This window comes from Uranotaenia lowii, chromosome 3, assembly GCF_029784155.1.
Source record: "Uranotaenia lowii strain MFRU-FL chromosome 3, ASM2978415v1, whole genome shotgun sequence".
Classification (NCBI taxonomy): domain Eukaryota; kingdom Metazoa; phylum Arthropoda; class Insecta; order Diptera; family Culicidae; genus Uranotaenia; species Uranotaenia lowii.
The window spans coordinates 108,405,966-108,426,731 of NC_073693.1; the positions used below are offsets into that span (position 1 = coordinate 108,405,966).

The 20,766-nt window shown below is 32.2% G+C and overlaps 1 protein-coding gene across 3 annotated transcripts in view; it reads left to right on the forward strand.

Annotated features, from left to right (window-relative positions):
• The window catches only part of LOC129757313 (translation initiation factor IF-2-like), a 451,432-nt gene that overhangs the window by 19,277 nt on the left and 411,389 nt on the right, over positions 1 to 20,766 (forward strand). The window lies entirely within an intron of this gene.

The window sequence follows — 20,766 nt, forward strand, 5'->3', positions numbered from 1 at the left end:
GTGCGGGCTAAATGCGCCTATTTATGTTTTGAACAAAATTTCTGTTTTTTGGGCAATATTTCCGTATAATTTCATTGAAACTGCTAGAAAGTAATAATTTCCGTACGACAAAGCTGAAGTTTTATAAAAATCTATGTATATTATAATTTTGTGGAATTAAACAAAAGTTAGGGTTGCCATACTATGGAGGCAGTTCATCCATGAGAAAAACTTTATCAAATCTGTCTTTAGATCTCTAATTCTTTCTTAAGATGTCATTCAGAGCTTAGACTTGAAGGTTCAGTGATGAAAATCATGTATTTATTCTATTTAACCTGTTATTTTAAGATGGAGGCATTTTACAAACATGATGGGGGCATACAAAAACACTCTATTATTCCACTAAATAATCATTATTAAACGTCCTCAAAAGCTCATATATGTTTAATTTCTTAAGTTCATTTGAGTAAGAAACAAAAACCATCCTAGTTTTTGTTTTAAACTTCTTTACATATAATTTTTAAAAGTCGAAATATTACATCAAAATGTATCAAAACCTTGTATGATTTTTTAATTTTTTTTGAGTTTATAAATTCATAAAATTCTTTCTTGCCTTATGTTCTAAGCGTATCACCCTCAAAATGCATTGGTCAGATAAGCTGTCTAGTCAGCCATTTCGCCAAACAGCCGTAGGGTCATTTAACCCGATAGGCCCATTTAGGAAACCTTTCCCCTACTGGTTTGTGTGAATTTGCGGTCGATTGCCTTCCCCAGTGAGCAATTATATGTACCTAGACATCGTCGAAGTCAAGTTGAGCATCGTCAGGCCCGGACGGAACTTGACGGCTTTTAGTCGCTAGATACACATTCACTACTTTGTTACGCCTTGGAGCTTTGAATGGGCCTAGCTTACTCAAATTTTGTTAAATGAAAGATTAAACGTTACTGATATTTGAAGTTTACATTTGTTTCAAAAACTCTTGTTAAACAAACATATTCCGGGTATGTTAAACATAACATGCCACATCCTCAATGAATTTTACATGCGACATTTTTGAAAATAACTCCCTTTTAAAGCCAGAAGAAGGTATCAGGTCCAATGAGATCGTTCAGCTGGAACGACGATGGTCCGAAAATTGGACAAGGTCGGTGATTGCGGAACAGGTCGATTCTTGCTAGAGCGCTTTATTGCTTCGACATTGAACCCCATTTTTGGGCCGTTTAATTTCGTGCTCAGACCGTTATTCGATTTTGAGAGCAAGAGGTGCACGAATTCATTTTCATTAGATGTGTATCGGGTTGAAAATTATGGGCTGAGTATTTTAGGGGATTTTATTAAAAATTTCTAAGAAGAAACTTTTAATCAAACTGAACTGACCTCCACGATGTATCATTAATACTTTTATTCTTTTTGATTGTTGTTAATATTCATTGACAAAAACGGGCTTGATGAGCTAACATCAAGTGATCGTTATGAATCATGCAAAGTGGCAACAAATTAGCGCCACCTGCCAGGAAAATGATGAGGCGATTACGGTCACACGTTCTGTTGTGATATTTCCATAAAATTATACTTCGTTACCTACTTGTAGCTTATTGATGAAGGCGGTTGAAGCTTGAGGCATTCTAGAGGGACAAAAAATAACGAGACGAAAGAGTGAGAGCAACAGAAATAAAAACGAATCAAGCTTGCATAAAATTCTCATTCTTTGCATTTGGAATTGCTTGGCTAGCTTCTCTTGTATTTAGGAAAGGGCTTGTTCTAATTCAGACCTATCTAATAGTGTACTCTGTTGCTGTGTGCTGACGATTCACAGGAAACACGTGTTTCTCTTTTCAAGATCGCGACGTAATGCGCCATAAATAATACCGAATAATGTGTCGTTGCATTGCATTCTCCGAGAGCAGCAACATCATTAGCTGACACCGTTCATCATTCTGAGCTATCTGTTGTGTACCTATATAGATATTTGAATATTGTGACCATGCCTAGAGGAAGAATTTCTGTTTTACGGCTATGTTTATTAGACCTAGTCGATATAATTTTTGAAGAGTTTGAGTAGGCGTTGGCACAGACATCAAAAACTTTCACTCCGTGAAAATTTAATTGAAACGGGGGAAAAAAAGTTTAAATAAGGAAAAACCAGTATCAAATCCAGTTGAGAACATTTGTAAAGGTGTACAAAATTGTGAAGTATGCTGTAGCAAAATGAAAAACTACAGGATGTGGGATTAAATAAATCATTTTTAGAAACATCAGTTGAAGTAGGTCTCGATACCAAAACACCATAAGCCTGGCTCCGTCCAACTTTAGGTGTACGGTTCCGAATCAGCAAAGAATGTGTCCTGTCGCTGTCAACGATCACTTATTTGGTAAGATCCAACCTTTTTTACGATTTAAGACTTTTGGATTGTATTATTTTCATATAAAGTTATTAAACATAGAGCATATGAAGCATTTGGTAGAGAACTCCACGCTTTATTCCTCCCCTTGTTCCAGTATTTTTTTGCGGTATTTACCAATGGTTGGCCTGGCCGTAGTTATCTCTGCAATACATATTTAAATGTAACAGAGATTATGTTAAAAAAAAATAAAGGACGCAACTCTTTTATTTTCCAGAATGCTTACATGTTTTGACTATGTTGGTAAAAGAAAAAGAAAAATAAGACATTTATATTAGCAAATTTTAACTTTACGATTGGAATATTTAGTTCTAAAAAATCACAACAATGATGTTTTTTAATCTGTGGAACCGAATTTGTAAGCTTTGTCGAAGGCTAAACTTCATAAAGTAAAGCATGACTACTTTGCAAGCAATACCTCGTTTGGCATCAGTCAGTTGATTTGATTTTTTTTTCTGTTCAAAAGACATACTGCTATTCATCAGCTTATAACTTTTTTACCTTGAAAGATACGAGGTTTTGGGCAAAGAATTTTAGGAGACAATTTCCTTTAAAAAATTATACATTGGCAAACCTCAATTATCCAAAGGTTTTAACTAGTTTTAGCACTAACCTCGAATTTTCACTCTTAATGGCAATGGCAATGACTTTACCCCAATTTGCAGAAAAATAACACTCAAAGATATATTTATGAAGAGATGTCAAATATCTAATCTTATCCAATCTAAAGAATTGACTTTAAATTTAGTTTTAGGGATTTTGCTTTCATGTTTGAATGTAATAATGAAAAGTATAATATAAAAAAAACCACTAATATTGAATTTATTCCAATATATTATGTTGTTCGAAGTTTTTATTTGAAGCCAATCACGATTTCACATCCATCTAAAACCATACTAGACCGTACAAATACTTCGTAGCATTCTTCAGGGTTGAATCTTATTTTTATTTTATTAAACATTTTACAAATAAAATTAAAGTTTTATTATAAATCCAGGTCTGAAAACCATAAAACATAGCCCCATTTCTTGAATTTTGTTCAGTCAAGGATTTTTTTTCCAACAATGCAATTTTTTCACTATTCAGTTAAAAATAAGTTCCGTTTCGCATGACAAGTAATGACAACATAATTTATTTCATGTATGATTCAATCAACTCTAAAAAGTTATAACAGTCTTTTTTTTTAAACGAACACACACATATAGGATCTCAGTGAAACTTCATGTTTCTTTTAAGAGATCTAATTAAATTAACTCTCAGGCGTACATCTTTCCACGACATTATGGCTAGCATCTTACAAATGCTAAAACCACCAGACCACAGAAAGAGTACTATGTGTGCCGTGATCGGGATTCGATCTCATGGACTCTGGCTTTGAAGACTGGAACGCTATCCTCTAGGCCACGGCCGCCGGCGTGTTAGCTTCAGTTAGCAAAACTGATAATCAAAGAAACATACTTCTGGCAGCGCTGATGATAATCGATTAAAATGTGAAATTTTTTGAAGTTTCATATATCCTGGAACAATGATTTCCAAAGTAGTCCTTACCGCCCCTTGCGGAGCGTTGAGATTTTCCAAGGGAGGCACACAGTGGTCCAATTCTCAAAAAACTTGGCAAAAAGTCTGTTTCCAATATGTTTCGCTCTGAAACCTTTTAAAATTGTTCAATAATCATAATTCCACTAAAAATAACATATTATTTTCATTTTTTCTGTAAAATATCTTTTTGTTCTGTTGTTACTGTAAGAATTTAAAAATTTGTAAAAGCTCAGTAAGTAAATTCTTGTATCAAAATTTTCAAACAGACTGCTGCAAAACCTCTCACATCCTAGAAAGGTTAATTGAATCTCAAATTATTTCAAAATAATAATACACATGAAATTAAATCAAAACAGGTTGACATAGCAACGCTCTGGTGCTGATCACTTTTATATTTTCTCATTTATAAACGGGTCAATATAGAATTTTTATGGCAGATGAGAATTATTTAACAATTTCGTCAAAATTGATCAAAATTTCGAAATTAAAGTATGTTGGTTTATTTTTCAAATGATTGTTTATTCTATCAATGGTTGTTTTAACACAAAACACTTTATTTACATTTTAAACGAGAAAAACAAACTTTGTGCTTCATATTTTCTTAATGTTCTAATTTAATGTTTGTTACTTTGATTTATCGGATTTATCGGATTTTCACCGCTAGGCCGATAAATCAAAGTAACAAACAAAAATTACGGTGGTTAATCTCTTCATAAAATAGTTCTAATTTAATTTTTAGTTTTTATTTTTGATTTTATTTCACATTGCATATCTTCAAACTAATACCATAAAATTTTTCACTATGTTTCGAGTTTCAATTGGTTCTCATGAATTTTGAACAGCAATAAAGGTTCTATGATTTGCTCAATAATCAGAAGAATTTTTGAGAAACCGTTATTTAATTATGTTTTGGGATTTATTCCTAATTGAAAAAATTAAACAGAAATTCATACTAATAGTGATTCAAAATATTGAAAGGATATTTTATGAATGGATTCTTGAGAAAACTCAACCTAGAGATTCAATTAAATATTAATTTAGTTCGTGAATCGGAAAGTTATTAGCTTAGCTTGTTTGACTACTCACATCTACCTCAAATCGTCAAAACCGAAATGCTTCAGTAATTTTAATAATCCAATCACAAAAAAATGTATTGTTTTTTTTTATTTATTACTTAACTTAGTTGTTTGTTATCAATCAATAGTGCATTTCGAATCTCACGATTGCTGGCGTGGCTAAGTGGAACAAGTTCCACATCGCCAATGGTTGCTACTCCGTGATTGATCGAGGCCATCAATTTTGTTCAAAGTCCAATAGAATGGTGCTTGGGACTTACAGTACATTCTCAATGCACAAAACTCATGCTCTCTTCCTTTCCAATAATGATCAATAACGGCGCCGGCCACGCCCTAGTAGTCAATGGGGATAAAAGGAAGGAATATAAGTAGAACACTTTTTAGGTTCTAACAGCAATCCCTCGTCTCCCCATGTTTCAAAAGATTATTTTGAAAAATTGAGAAACAAAAATAAACCGGTATCACCAACTATAGAAACCGTTTATACGTCTGCGAATCTATATTTATGTATTCAAGGAAGGGTGTTTTGTTAGTAAGGGAAAGGGAATAGATCAGGGTCCATTCTGGAAAATGGTGCGACCTTGTTTTCCTACACCTCCTACGCTCCTATATATTTCTTAAGGAAATTCCTAGTCTATTTATCGAGGCACTTCATTGTGGCAGTAGCAATTTAAATGAAACATGAGAATTCCAATTTAACTAGCTGATTGCCCAATTGATTTCCCTATCGCCTTCATGAATTTAAAATCAAATTCAAAGATGTCCAGAAAAATTGTGAACTTTTTGTGAAACTTCATTACAAAAAATAACCTTATGTTTTAACATAATCAGACTTTTTTTTTTAAAGTTGTATAAAATGCTATAGTCAATTGTGTTTATGAAAATAGTTCGATGCGTTACAATTGATTGATTCCATATTTATTTGAAAATTATCATTAATATTATCCAAATTAAAAACATATTAAATCAAACTTGACAACCATATCATAAGTAAAATCAAAAGATTAAAAAAAAACAATTTTAAATTTGTTAACATTACACTATTGTTGTGAAACACTATCAAAACTTGGGACTTCTAAACGTATGGAAATAATATTCAAACGTTGCATACCTGCAAGCTTACTTACTCAAATTCATTGTTAATTTTTGCAATCGCGTTTTCTTAAAGATTACAGTTTTTTTTTAAATGAACCGGAAAGTTATTGGCTCAGAAGTCAAATTTGAAGAAAAATATTGTTAAACTTTTTGAAATCGTTCTCCAAAAACGGCGAAAAAAAGCAGCCCAATTTGCAATATTTTGTAGTCCAGAAATGTGGCAATGTATCCAAATTAGAGTGGAGTTATGTGGAGTTTTTTTATAATCTCTATTTGAAGTTAAAAATTTTTCAATATTTACCGTTTTTCAGAACTAGATTCCATATGAAAAATTTCAACTTTATTCCAAAACAAATTAAACAAACAAAGGTGTAAAATATGCCTAACAAAAAAATAAAAAACATTCCAAAGCAAAATATATTCACCATGGCCGTAGGAACGGGGGGGGTTTTGGGGGTTAAACCCCCCCCATGAAGGTCTAAAAATTTCAAGACAAATTTGATATTTCTAATCAGATTTTGATGAACAACTTAAATGATTCATGAGTAACTATAGTATAATAATATCGACTCAAAATCTCATTCCAGGTCCACAATTTACATCTATTTTTCAAAAAATTTCCCAATTGTTGATAGTAACTCAGTCCCAAATATTGAATCTCAATGAAGTTAGACTAAGCTTATCAGATTATCCGGATTTTGACCAAAATTGCTCACTCTATTTGCAAAATCAAACGAAAATTTCAATTGAGTCATAAGAGTTATTTATCTTGCATCCAAATATTTTTTTTAAACGAATTTTGTCAAAATATGATTCTGAATCGGCTGATGTGGTTCAATTAAATGAAAACAGTTTTCCACAAGTTTTTTTTGTATTTAAATGAAATAATTCTGAAATTCGCCTGCATATTGGCCGGCTTTTTGAGAAAATTATGAAACAATATGCCCTAATTTCGCAAAATTTTGAAATAAAATTGCCTGGATTTGCCCAGCCCGGATACTTACTGAAAAAAATCTAGTAAGTATCCAGTTTATTGTTCTTTATTTTCAGTTTGGTATAGAATCCTGCTTTAAACCTTGGTGATGCATTTCAATCTAAAATATGATGAATTTTTAAATTTCGAAATATGGGGTTTGGGTTTGGGTCTGAAATATTTATCCTTAATTTTTATGCAAAGTTGAAACATAAGAAAGTTCAGAATTGAAAAATGTGAAGCAATTTCATCATTCAATATGTTATTTAAATTTACACGTTCAATTTCGAATAAATTATTGAATAAAATCATATTAAAAACCATAAATTCAGAATCAAATAAAAGATTTCTGGTTAAGGATTCTGATACAAATTTCGCTTTTTGGTTTCAAATTCATAGGATTCGTTATCTGGAATTTAGATTAAGGTTTTGATTTTTGGTTCAAAATGCTGAATTCAGACTAGGAAATAGTATTCAAGGTTTGTATCCAGATTTAGCTCAAATTTAAGTTTTATAATCAATATTAAAATATCAATGTTTAAATTTCATTAAGTATTCAAATTGGAAGAGATCGCAGTTTCATAACTTTAATTCTTGGTTAAAAAAAAATCAATCAAAGTCAGTTTGGAAACACAAACCTGATGAAAATCACACATAAAAAAATAGATCTGGATTCATTTCAAAAAATCTGTTTTTTTTTAATATCTAGATTTAAATTTTTACGGGATCACAGGATTATAATTATGAAATATTAAAAAAATTAATAATAATTGTTTAACTTGTTTTTTATCCTCAGATAAAAATTCAGCTGGAAATTTATTTAACATTATTTACATTTATTGCAGATTCTTCATTCTTTAAAATCACAGGTTCTAACTAAAATCTTAAATTAAAATCGAGTTTATAAAAGTAGAAAATAACCTTATTTGAACAGTAAACCTTACTTTTTACTTTTATTGCTGAATATTTGATACATTGTCAGCCCTGCTTAAAATGGTTATGCTTTTGATTCAAAAGAATTAGCTCCCTGATGTAAGTAAATAAAAAAGTTTTTTTTTCTAAATGAAGCGTTCAAAATCCTTTTTTTTTTTGTTTCGATTATGATAATCGATTCTATATCATTGTGCTACTCGTGACTTTTATCACTTATCTGGGAGTTCTGGGACAACTGTGTTCAATGTTTACTCTTGGGCTCAAACTCACGGACATCAGCTCAGAAGGCAACTGATTTACCAACGGAACTATATCACAGCTACCTATATTTTTAAAAGATTCATTTAAAAAAAAATATCTCCTAGGACTAATTTTCAAAACTTTTAATGCAAAATAACTTTAACTTGAACCATTTGTACTTAGTACTTGTACATTTTTTCACTTGTGTATGCATTGTTCAAGCACAAATATTAAAGGAAAAAAATTGTCATCAAAACCCCCCCCATGAGCCGGTTCTTCCTACGGCCCTGATATTCACGATATATTCGTTTTTCAATGTAAGCAAATCTTTGCGAAATTTTCAAAAAATATTTAAACTTTTCTCAGCATTTCTTTGAGAACTTCTTAACGGGATGACCATCATTTTCATGGTTTGATGTAGCTTGAAAATGTCGGAACACGACGAAATATTTGGATATGATTGGAGATGGATGGATGATTTGGAGATGATTATGAGCGCTTCAAAAATCGATTTTCTGACAGCTTTTCTGGGTTTTGGACATTGGCTATTTTGGTAAGTTTAATACAATCTTTTCATCTGGAAAACTTGTTTGAATAATTCTGTTTGGCCTGCGATATTCCTTCATAAATGTTTGCTGGGTATATTATTGAAATTCAAAATCAATGTCCTTATACCATTCCATTTCGAGTAGTATTAAGAAATTTCTAATTCAGTTTCTAAACATCACATATGATGTAACGAAAAAGAAGCATGACGTTTAATGGAATTTTAAATGCGAGTTGAATATTACACGTCTGTAAACTGCAACAGATGTGAAAGACGTAATAAATATTTAAGACGTGTAATATTTTATTGACACTGAAATTTCCGTCATTTGAGATGGTTTTTTTATTTACATCATATATGATGTTTATGTACATAAAACTATCGCGTTCCATGTTAGTATTTTCAGTATTTGTGTTAGTAGAATTCAGTGCTGTTAAGGATTCAATTTTTTTTATCTGTAAATTTACATTAATAAATCGCGTTCTATATACGTCATGTAATATTAAAAATTTTCAATTTCAGTGTTTTGGGTGTACTAGGGTTACAGATTTTTTGCTGTGTAGAATATTAACGAAAGGTGAATAAACAGGCATAAGTGGAGCTTGAAAGCTGTTGAAATTTTTGGCTAGTGGATATGTTGATGGAAAGCTTCCATAAATTGTAACGCCTTTGCTCTACACGTACTCTACTAGCTATGTACCTATGCTTTTTTGCCTTGAAAGCATTGAAGATGAAAGCTCAAATCTGAGAAAAAAAAAGCTTATATCTGAGAAAAAAGCTTAAATATGAAAAAAAGCTTAAATCTGAGAGATGTGCTCCACGCGGCTTGAATAGAACTGTATGGGCCTGTTTAAACTTAAGCTTTTTTAAGCATTAGCGCGCTAATGCCTGGCCATCCACCTTTGTTTCAAATTCTATTTAAAAAATTTTCTATCCATTTTTTTTATCTCGCCGAACATGCCACCTAAAAATTGAATCATAAATATAAGAGATGTATCGGCGCCGAACATCGCCCAAAACCGTTAAGCCGAATATTCGGCTCACAGAATAGTTGAGCTAGGTATTCGGCCAAATAGGCCGAATATAGTTTTTTTTTTTAAATTTTAGGCAATAACAAACTTGTCAATTTCTTCAACTGATTTTGGATTATTAACCAAATATCCAAACGTAATGTTGAAAAAGTAACAAAGGCATCTAAAATTATGATTTCAGTAATATGACTTAGGTGTATCCGTGTATATTTCAATGTAGATAGCTTGATACTTTGATTATCGTTTAGTCTAGATTTTCATGATATATCCAGGTTTGCCCATAAATGAAACAAAGAATTCGAGAAAAGTCAAATCTGGCCGGGATGCCCAGATATTTTTTCAAAACATTCCGGTTTATACCCGGGTTTAGTCAGATTATTTGCTAAATCAAATAGAAATCTCCAAATTCTCTTTCAAAATTTTTAGAATGCGCGTTCACAAACAGTTTTTAAGTAAATTTAAAAATGAACATTAATTTTTGTTAAATTTTGGCATACGATTTTAACACTATTGCTGCGATTCGATGAAAACTTAAAATTTCTAGTAGGTATTTTTTTTATCTTGTTTGTTTGAAAATAATGAATAAATTCAGTTCAGGTTTGCCCTTTATTGTTACATTATATTTTTCAAAAAATCGTCCAATAGTCAATCCAGCCGTGTGGATACGTGTGGTAAAAAGTACAGTATGCTTTAGGTTAAAGATCATCCTTCTTTTTAACAACTATATTGGAGGCATCTTGCTTAAATTCGACATTCATTTAATTTGATATCTCATAAGGCATTTCGAATAGCTTACTGCCTGTTTCGGAATGTTTCGTCCCAGATTTCATTAGAACCAAATTTCTTTGGTGATAAAGGCCCTAAAAGCGAAAAGCCAACTGAGGTCCTGTCAGCTATTGGTGACATTTTGAAAATCAAACAGACCCCTACTTGAAGAAGATCTGATGTGTTTCACATCTGTCTTAAAACAATCGACTCAAAAACGTGAGGGGCCTTAAGATGGAATAAAATAGAAGAAAATAGAAGAAATGCGAAATAATTGCTTTTGTTTTTTATTAAAAACTCAACACAACATTCGACCGAGTATTCGTTTTGCCGAATAGTTGAAAAGGTCTTTATTAAAATCATAGTAAAAACAGATCGTAAATTGCGTTACGTAATATTTAAACGAGGAGGAAAGGGAAGCGGATACTTCTTGAGGTATTTGTCAATTTAAGTCGTTTGATTTTGGAACTTCCCAGGAATTCAGACGAGACTTGATAACGAAATTTCCAAGGCTTTAAGCTAACGACTATCCTGACTTTCTTTTCTCAATAGTTATGTATTCAAAAATGAGAATATTAATTTTTTTTTCGAGTACAATCCTTAGGATCTTAGATTTTTTTTTTTGCTGAATGCATTTTTTGACCACTGTGTATTTCAACGCACCAATATACTGGTAGAATATAAATATATAAGGCCTGTCCCGACTCAAATTGCATCACGCGAAAAATGCAGGGAAAAATAAACCAGTTGACCGAACCTTTCCAAGTTTTCAGACAGCGAAATATAACGCATTTGTGAGCTTTATGCTTTTTTTTAGTCATTTTAATTTAATAGCATATCCATACACTCGCATTTTTCGCCTGATACTGCTCATTAAAATTTGTGCCCATTTTGCTGCAGATTCTTCTTTACAATCAAATTTATCTTCATTTTTCCTCAGCATTGAACTCCAGGAGATGTTTTTGTTGTGTTTGCTCAGAATAACAAGTGGGTCACTTGTTCCTGTGCACTGTGAGGATTCATGTCCTTAGGTACAAAAGTGGCCACCTCGGGTCCAGATATCTCCAAGGCACTATTCGAATAGTCGAGAAGAGGTCGAAATGGAGCGGAAATCTACCCTCTAGCTTAGTTGGGCATTTCAACTGACCCGCAATTGCAGATCCAGAAACTGAAAGCATTAGCAAAAAATGTGTACGGCAGTTTCAGCATTTATTCAGAAACACGATTTTCATCGAAAACTTTTGTATTTATCTCAATTTTTTTGAACGCCTTTATGAATATACTAAATTAACAAAAACATACCAGCTATTAAGAAAATTTTATAACAAATTATTTTTTTTCAAATCGGTTCAGTAATTTGGCAGCTGGAAGCAAAACTGTAAACTGCTTGTTGGCAAAATGATATTTTGACTCAAAAAAGAATTAATCACAGTTAAATGCTAGTTGCACGTATTATAAGTTAGAAGAACCACAGTTAAGTTATATTTTGTTTTATAATAAATGCAATATCATTAAAAATTGAAAAACCATGGAAAACATTTTTGGTTTCCATTGTGTATAAAAAATATTCAATCGATTGTCTCCAGCGTTTTTCGAATGATGCAGTTTGAGTCAGGAGGACAAATGAGCTCTCGTGTTCTTTATTCGCCTTTTAAGAAGATCAATCAAACTGCTCATAAGAGCTTCGTTCAAAACTTTGGGAATGACTGATCTAAGAAGCAGATATTTCTGCTATGATGTTTTAGAAGAGTTGAAGTTGGACAAATCCTAGAATCAATCTTGGAGTCTGATTTGAGATAAAACTCTTATCTAACTTCAACTCCAACTTCAAAGAGGTATTAATGTTTTTTTTTAGAAAATGTAAAAACAGCTACCGTATCTTATGAGATTTAAACTGTCATCAGCAGTGCAGGAGAAAGGAAAAAAATTTAATTCGAACTTGAAATTAAACATATTGTGATTGGCTAGAACCAGGGGCGGTCCTAGAGTCGGCTCTTGGGGGGGGGGGGGTGATTTTACAATTTTCAAAAATCAGTCAATATAAAGGAACGTTAATATCTGGTGAAAAAAACAATCATTTGAGTGAGCGAAAGGAGAAGGGAGGGGTTGCCGGGGAGGGGGGGTGTTATCCCTTTATAAAACAACCAGCGAATCTATAATAACCACTGCCAAAAAATGTTGATATTTTTTTTATTTGTCGGTATATCAAGTATTTTAGAATTGTCATTTTAAGAGCCTTTTAAAAAAATTCTCGTTATAAATGTATTTTTTGCAATGAAAATAATACACACGTTGTTGAGAGATGAACACGTAGAAAAAAAATCAAGTTATCTTCATTTATTTCCTGAGCTTCTAAATATTAGAGCTCTGGTATTTTATAATTTATCGAAAGTATTTTACTTTTCACCGATAAGCCCGATAAACAAATTAACAAACATAACTAACGGGCATTGAATTCTTCATTGGGGTATTTTACTGAATCGTGATTTGGAAATAGTATTATATTAATACTTAAATACTTAATAGTATATTTGTATTATAATTTTCAAATTTTTCAAACACAATATATAAAATCAACACTTTAAATATAAATTAAGTAGAAGAAACCGATTATCAAAATCAGTTTCTAAATTTTGGAACCGAATTTTATTTGATTTGCGTTTGAATTTAAAGTTTTCATCAAAAATTTTCAATTTAAATTGTATTACAACAAATAAATTACAAACAAAAGTGATTTATCTTTGTTCACCTCCACATAATAACCAATTTTTTTAATAATTTTGAATTATAAAGAAAATAATGAAATGAAGGGTTAATTCTGAATGTTAATACTCTTCTTAAGTTAACAGTCTCAATCATTTGCAATTGAAATAGCCAAGCCTTCAGATTAAGAATATCAAACCTTAAGCTAAATTTTAAATTAAAATTTCAATATTTTTGTGTAGATGAGCTGAAAGCAGTATCGGTGACATAATTGCTGTAGATCTATAGAAATCCAGGAGTGTTGGTTAAAAATCGCTTAAAGATCTTCTGACTGTTTTGCATGGTAGAATGCCTTGTTGCCGAAAAAATAGTGGAATGCTAAGGGGAAAGTTTTAATTCACAAGGGAAAAATTAAAACCGTGGCAAACTGATTTTAGAAGCTTTTTCCGTCTTAAACTCGATTTTTTTGTCTATTTTTTCCCTTTTTATTTTCTGGCATTGAGTAATTTTAAAACTTAGCAGTTCAGAGTGAAATCGATGAATGATAATTGATGAAGTAACTAACCTGAACAACAAAAAATATGATAAATCTTTTCATTATCCTTTATTTATTCAACGATGCAGGTCAGAGGGAAGAATGCTAAGAAGTTACAACTTCCCGAAAAAAAAAACAATACAGATTTCGCCTAGATAATCTTCGTATTTTACAAAATGGGGAAAGATACTTACTCCTATAATTTTTTCTCATGGTAAATTACTCACAGTCTTTATGAGAATTGATAATTAAGTTAATACCTTTTTTTCTAATTTTTTTTTTTGATATTTTACACTTTTGCTAAAAGTGCACAAATTTTTCCAATGAGCCTTGTATTTTCAAAATTTATACCGGAAAAAAAGCGCTGATAAAATAATACAAATTTGCATTTAGAGCTCCTAAATAAGTTGAAATCAGTTTCAAATTCTTTGCACTTCGGAAAATGTGAATTTTATTTTCTTGTGTTATAGTTTTGAATGCAGATTTTGCGTTCTAGAGATGAATTTTTTAATCTCTATCTCCAACACCAATTCCTGAAACAGCTGATATAAATACTTTTTTGTTTCTTTTTGGCACTAAAAACTCATAGGAAACGCAAAAGTCATAAAACGTAATCTCTTTCTTCGATTTATTATTGCTGAAATCTCTTGAGAGGTTTTTTTAAAATTTAAACTCTTCCCGGTCAGGAGGAAAAATCAAAATTATATCAAAATGAGATATTTTGATACTCAATTTTTTTCTATAAATATGAGTTATAATTCAGTACTCGTAGGATGTTAAAATATTTCAAATCATATAAAAAGTCTATACGATCATAGCTTAATTATATCAGTTTTTGATATGCTCAAATCAAGATGCTATCTCATTCAGATAGCATAGCTTGATATTGGGCAGAACAAAATCTTACATAATTATAACTCGTCAAGATATGAATGCTTCGAGTAATTTCTAGAGGAATTTCAATAACTCACATAGTTTGCTAAATCCATGCTCCATTTATGGTTTCCCAAAAATTGAATTCAATTTTATGAATCGGTTGAGCGAATTTCATTAAAGCACGGTTTGGGCCGTTGACTTCGATGTCCGTGTTTTATGGAATGTTGTATGCATATTAAAATAAGATATGATCATAATATTTTATAACAATTTGAAGCAAATTCTTTATCGTTGAAAATGAGTTCAATCCTGTTCGAGAAATTCAATCAAAATAAGATATTACCCAGTTTTAGGAAACTTATAGTCGAAAACCTTGAGGTCCAAATTTTATCTTAGAAATATATAAATATCTCCTTGAAATATGTTTTAGTTATTGTTTTGATATGCTCTCCTGATCGGATTACTATGAATATTTTATATTCGATTTTTGTTTGGCAGTACTTGAATTTTTTTACAGTCATCCATAACATGAATGTTTGATGTAATACATTCAAAACAGAATTAAATAATTGTAGATCTTAAATTTAAATTTTTGTTTTTGAATTTCATAATATAGGTTATTAATTTTAAGTTTATAATTCATATTTGAATGGTGGATTAACTGTGATTCAGAATCTGATTTTTTATTTTGCAATTGAAGGCAATAAATGTATGATGAAAGTAGAACAAATATTTCAAGTATTTCAGTGTTATAACCATTTTCACCCCCCTGTATGAGTTTTCCAAATTTTTCATTTAATTCAAATTCAAAACAAAATCAAGAATTCAGAAGCTCTGAATTTGAAGCAAATACTGAAATTTGTTGCGATTTGCTTGTGTTAATTGAGGCCTATGAGGGAAATTAGTGACAATTTAAAAAAAAAGTTGTCCCTACATTTTATTAATAGCAAATTCCAAATCAACACTCAACAACACACTTTCGTTAAGTAGGTAACTTATCAACAAAAGTTATTTGGTATAATTCAGTCCAGGAAATCCTAAGTTACAGCTGCTTGAGTTCGGTGAACCGACTTTTTTCAATATTGAGCCTTTTAAGTGATAAATTAACTTTTTTGTGGAATAAACACCCCCACGGAGTGGAAAATTTTTAAAATTGGAAAGCACATCTACTAAGAAAAGTTCCAACTTTTTATAGAAAATCGAGCATTTGCGGGTATTTTGTAACGGATTTTTGCCGCTTGGGGGGGGGGGGGGGGTGATCACCCCGATCACCCCCCCCCCCATAGGACCGCGCCTGGCTAGAATTTAAGGAAACTCCCATACACAAAAATTGGCCCTTCCTCCCTCAAAGTACAGAGCTCTTGTGAAGAATGTTTTCTTGTGCACAGCACGAAATCTGAGAGCTGTAACCGACACAAGATGCTCTCCGCAGAAGGAGGTGACAATGTGGTCGAATTGATTGCACCGGTGCCAAATATATGAAAGCGGGAAAAATGGAGTGCACAAAAAATGCACTATAGAATGGATTCTCCTTTGACAATTCCATTTCGCATCCTTATGTGTACCTACTAGTAGCTCGCTACTGAAAAGTACCACATTTATGGCTACCCCGGTCTGTTTTCCGAGCTTTATGGATGCAATTCAAGACCTCCTAGCTGGAGAGAAGCTTGCATCGAGAAAAAATAAAGATCTAGGTCGTACCGGAAGCCTTAAGTGCTCCTTATCTTTTGCTCTAAAGCGAACTTGGCGCGACCTTCAGGCCACAAGTGTTCCTCCGCTTGCCAATGAAGATGCCGGGGTTCCTTCATATACCTATATGTAAGAAGGATTTGTGCCCCCAGGCAGGCAACCAGGAACCGGAAGCTGCTGGCATTCATTATCTGCCACCTGATGAGCTTTAAATGTGTGTTCGAAACCAAACGATATACGTGCCGTATCATAAATCTTTGCGACACAACACGATGTACACACCTATACAAATATTCACAGGAGTACGACGATAGCGATATATGATTTCTTTTAAAGCTTTCTCTGCAGCATATTTTTGTCGGTGCTAATGTTGCTGCTAATGCATTCATGAAATTACATCACTACGGCATATGGGGTACGATTTATGGTAGGAGCATCACCTGCCTCATTAAATATTTTCTATCTCTAGAAAAGTTTGATTAAAATTCTGAAAGGAACCTTTTTAATGCTGTCATTTTTGAGAGATATTTAGCAAATTTTACAGGCTCAGGCCTTGTTCGATTCAAGTTTCTTTTGATGCAAATATAGTTTTCAACGGTTGATGTATATTTGGCTGTAGATATTGGGTAGAAGAATTGGGAGACTTGGTAGGCTGTGTTCGAAAGTGACGGGAGTGTTTTGCTTTTCCCAAATTTAATTTTGTTTTTCGAAAATTATAAAATCGGACCCCGAATGCATATATCAAGAAATGAAATCAAGAAAACATGGCAATATATTTCCTGGATAATCCTGAGAGCAGCTAGTCCAGTTATTCAAGAAATTGATGAATCCGTTTCTTCTTTTATCGCTGGTGCAATATCGCGGCATCATTGTGTACTGGTTAAAAAAAAAAAACAGTTTAAACAGATCTGGAACGTTACGTTTTGGTTAATAGCAGAATCTGGAGCTGATTACAATCTTTGAAACCATCAGATTATCAAGCTAAAGCTTTCAAATTTGAATATATAATGAAATGCGTTAGATTCGTGACTCTGTAAAAACGTTAAAGAATCAAAATCCTTATTCAATTTTTAACAATTTGTTTTTTTTTTTAGTTCGATGGCTCGTTCGCTTGATTGATTTTTTTTGAACTTTTAATTTGCAAACTATTTGTGAATGCATCCTTTAAATGATATTAAAAATACTAATGCATATGAGCACTTTTTAACAAATCCATAATCAAAGAAATCTACTCACTGTATAACAAATCACTATATAATCATATGAAGCGTTTGGTGGGAATTCAAGCTTCATTCCTTCCTTGTTCCTGTATCTATTGTGTTTTTTCATCACATGGTTGGCCTGGCCGTAGTTGTATCTAAGGAGTGTATTCGAAAAAAAAGAAAATACTTTGTTTTATGAATAACTTTTGAATGCATCAATGAAAATTGATGAAACTTTCTGCGAAGTTACCTGATAATTTTTTGTGATGTGGTGTGTGATGTGGTTTTTGATATAGCGTCTAATGAAGAAATTTTTTGACTTTAATTTTTGGACAACACGTGCGCCATCTATAATAACTTTTTTTTTATCAAGGCAAATTTTGATTACGTTTGCTGTTTCCTGAAGCTTGACCTTCAAAATAACTTAAAATTTTGAATTTGGTCAAAGTTATAATAAATTTAGCCGATTGTTCTCCTATGGCACAAAAACAACATATTTGACTTTTTATCACCCCACCACCGTTTTTGCGAAATAGCACGATTCCAGATCCAAATTAAACAGAGTATAAACTTTGTGAAACCTATTGAAGAGCTTTGCTGAGAGGTAGGTCGCATACGGAAGCAGTCTTTTTTGTATTTTTAGCCATTCATCCTGTCAATAGTTATGAAAGCATCAGTAGTTTGCAGTTTCCGTTGTAGTTGTTTACTTTACCGGTGGACAGCTTCTCTTTCTTGTAGAAATGATGTCAAGCCTATTTGAAAGTCAGCTAGACGAATCAGTCAGAAAAAATTAACTTTTTTATTTCTTCTCTATTCATATTTTCGGATTGAGCTTGAAAAAACCTCTCACATTCCTCTCACTGCATGGAATCAAAAATCTTCTCTTTTATTCAAATTTTAACTCACTATCGGGTCCTCTAGGGTTTCTTAAATGATTCACCCTGTGAGCTTTGATAAAATAGTTGATTTTAAGCTGTTTTTGGGTCTCCCACTGGGACTTTCCTGGATTTTTCTAGATCCTACCCAAAAACGACGCTTTCTCAAAAACCACTTGACAGATTGTCACCAAATTTTGTGCATTTGGTCACACCTTACATTACTAGGTAGCTTGACTGAAAATTTCATCAGTTTTCATCCAAAGGCCCCGTGATGTTTTAGCCTGTAGGAATGAGAAGATGTTTATTTATAAAACAAATAAAGTTTTGAAATACATAAAATGAAATTATTTAAAAAAGAGAAATCACCGTGAATTTGTTTTATGAAATTAATTTGCGGCTTTATTGGTGAGGGTTAAAGAGTTGAAATGAAAGACGGATAGAAGATCAGAAGAAAATTCTAAGGTGGTAAAAAGAGCGAAGAGCATTTGAAATAAAAGTTGAATTTAACAACACTGAAAAAAATAAATATTGTATTTATTTTATATTTCTATGGCAACGTTTTATATTTTGGAAACACTAAGGCAAATCAAACAAAACAAAGTCTTGTTAGTAACATACGTGTCTGAGTGAATCTCTGAATTGAGATTCGTAAGAATCGTAAAATCACGACAATGGCGTAGTTGGTAGAATAAGCACAAAATGCGCAGATAGTTAAGGCTGCTGCAACGGTTGTTTGCTTATGGTTCGGCCACCGGTAAAAAGACCAATTGGCAAAGGAAGCGCATATTTTTTAGGCTGCTGCAACGATTGTTTGTTTACGTTCCGGCTTTGTTAAACAAATACAGAGCGGCTGGAAAACCACAGATTTGAATGGCTGTTGCTAAGAATGTTTTCGGATAGTTCCGGCTCTGATAAACACAGACAGAGCGGCAAAAAAGTACTGATTGGAATGGTTGTTGCTAAAAATGGGTTAAAGAATTATGATGAAAGATATTTGGGAAATATGCCCTAGTTTTTGCTTACAATGGAATGTAAAATTAAGGAGAATTTATTTGACAAATTTGAATTTTGTTTTAGAGAAAACAAAAATTGATCAATACAATGTTTTTCTTGAGAATAAAGGTGATGTAGGAATTAGATGAAGAATGTTAAGAAGACAAATAAAGTTTTTAAATGAATGAAATAAAACAAAATTTGTATTCGGCAATACTGGAAAAAAAAATTTATAAAATAAACTTCCATGGCAACGTTTTAATTTTTTTGGCAAAACAAACAAAACAAAGTAAATCATTGATCTTTCTATTCTTGTGAGCAAAAGGCGTGTCTAAGTGAATCTCTGATTTGAGATTCGTAAAATTTGTCATATCACGACATAGCCCTATCTAGCTAGATGCCACTACACCTGGGATATATTTTATTGGTATTTACCAGAAGAAAAAATTTGATATTTTTGTATAAAGTTTTAATTGCAAAACTGCCCACAGTTTTGTCCCATTGAAAGATATTGGGCAATAATCAAGCGTAAATTGAAAAATGGTTGCAAATCAATAAAACCATCATCTGATATGACAATGTGATAGAAAAAATTGCCAATATGGTTGATGTTACCATTGTGTTTTTGATTGGAGATTTGAGGGGATAGGAGATTGATTGGAGATATTCGACGGATATACCCTACAAAAACATATTTTTACTAATTTTGTACGTTGTTTTCGCATGGAGAAATCGGAAATTATGTGCGTTCCGATTCTACATAAATAGAAAAAAATTTTGACTATTACGTGTGACTGAAACTGCAACCTTTAAAATAAATCAACCTGTAACTACCCAAACCTGTAATTTTAAATTGTTTTCCTTGAAAGTTAACGAAGATTCAATTATTATTACAGCAAATGTCCTGTAAAAAAGTTGTACACTGAAAATTAAATGTCACGTAATTTGTTTTTCGACCTGTAAAACAAGGATAAATGTCCTGCTCCTTTTTGTAACAGGACATTTGCGTAATTTTACAGGAAATAATTTTTGCTGTGTAGGTGGTACAAACCTCAGCCGAGAGTCTAGGAAGGAAATTCTCTGAAAGTGACACAATTTTTCACTTGTTTTCGAATAATGTCATACGGTTGTCATTGTTAACTTTTTCATCTTTCCAAATGGAATAGACAAAAACAAAATTGATCTCCATCAAGAATGTTTAATAAATATCCATCTCACATGTGAGGAGCAGCTCAGGCAGGAGCAACACAGCGGGTCATAGATGCCATCCCATTAGCTCTCCCTGCAGCCACCCATCGTTGATTCTTCT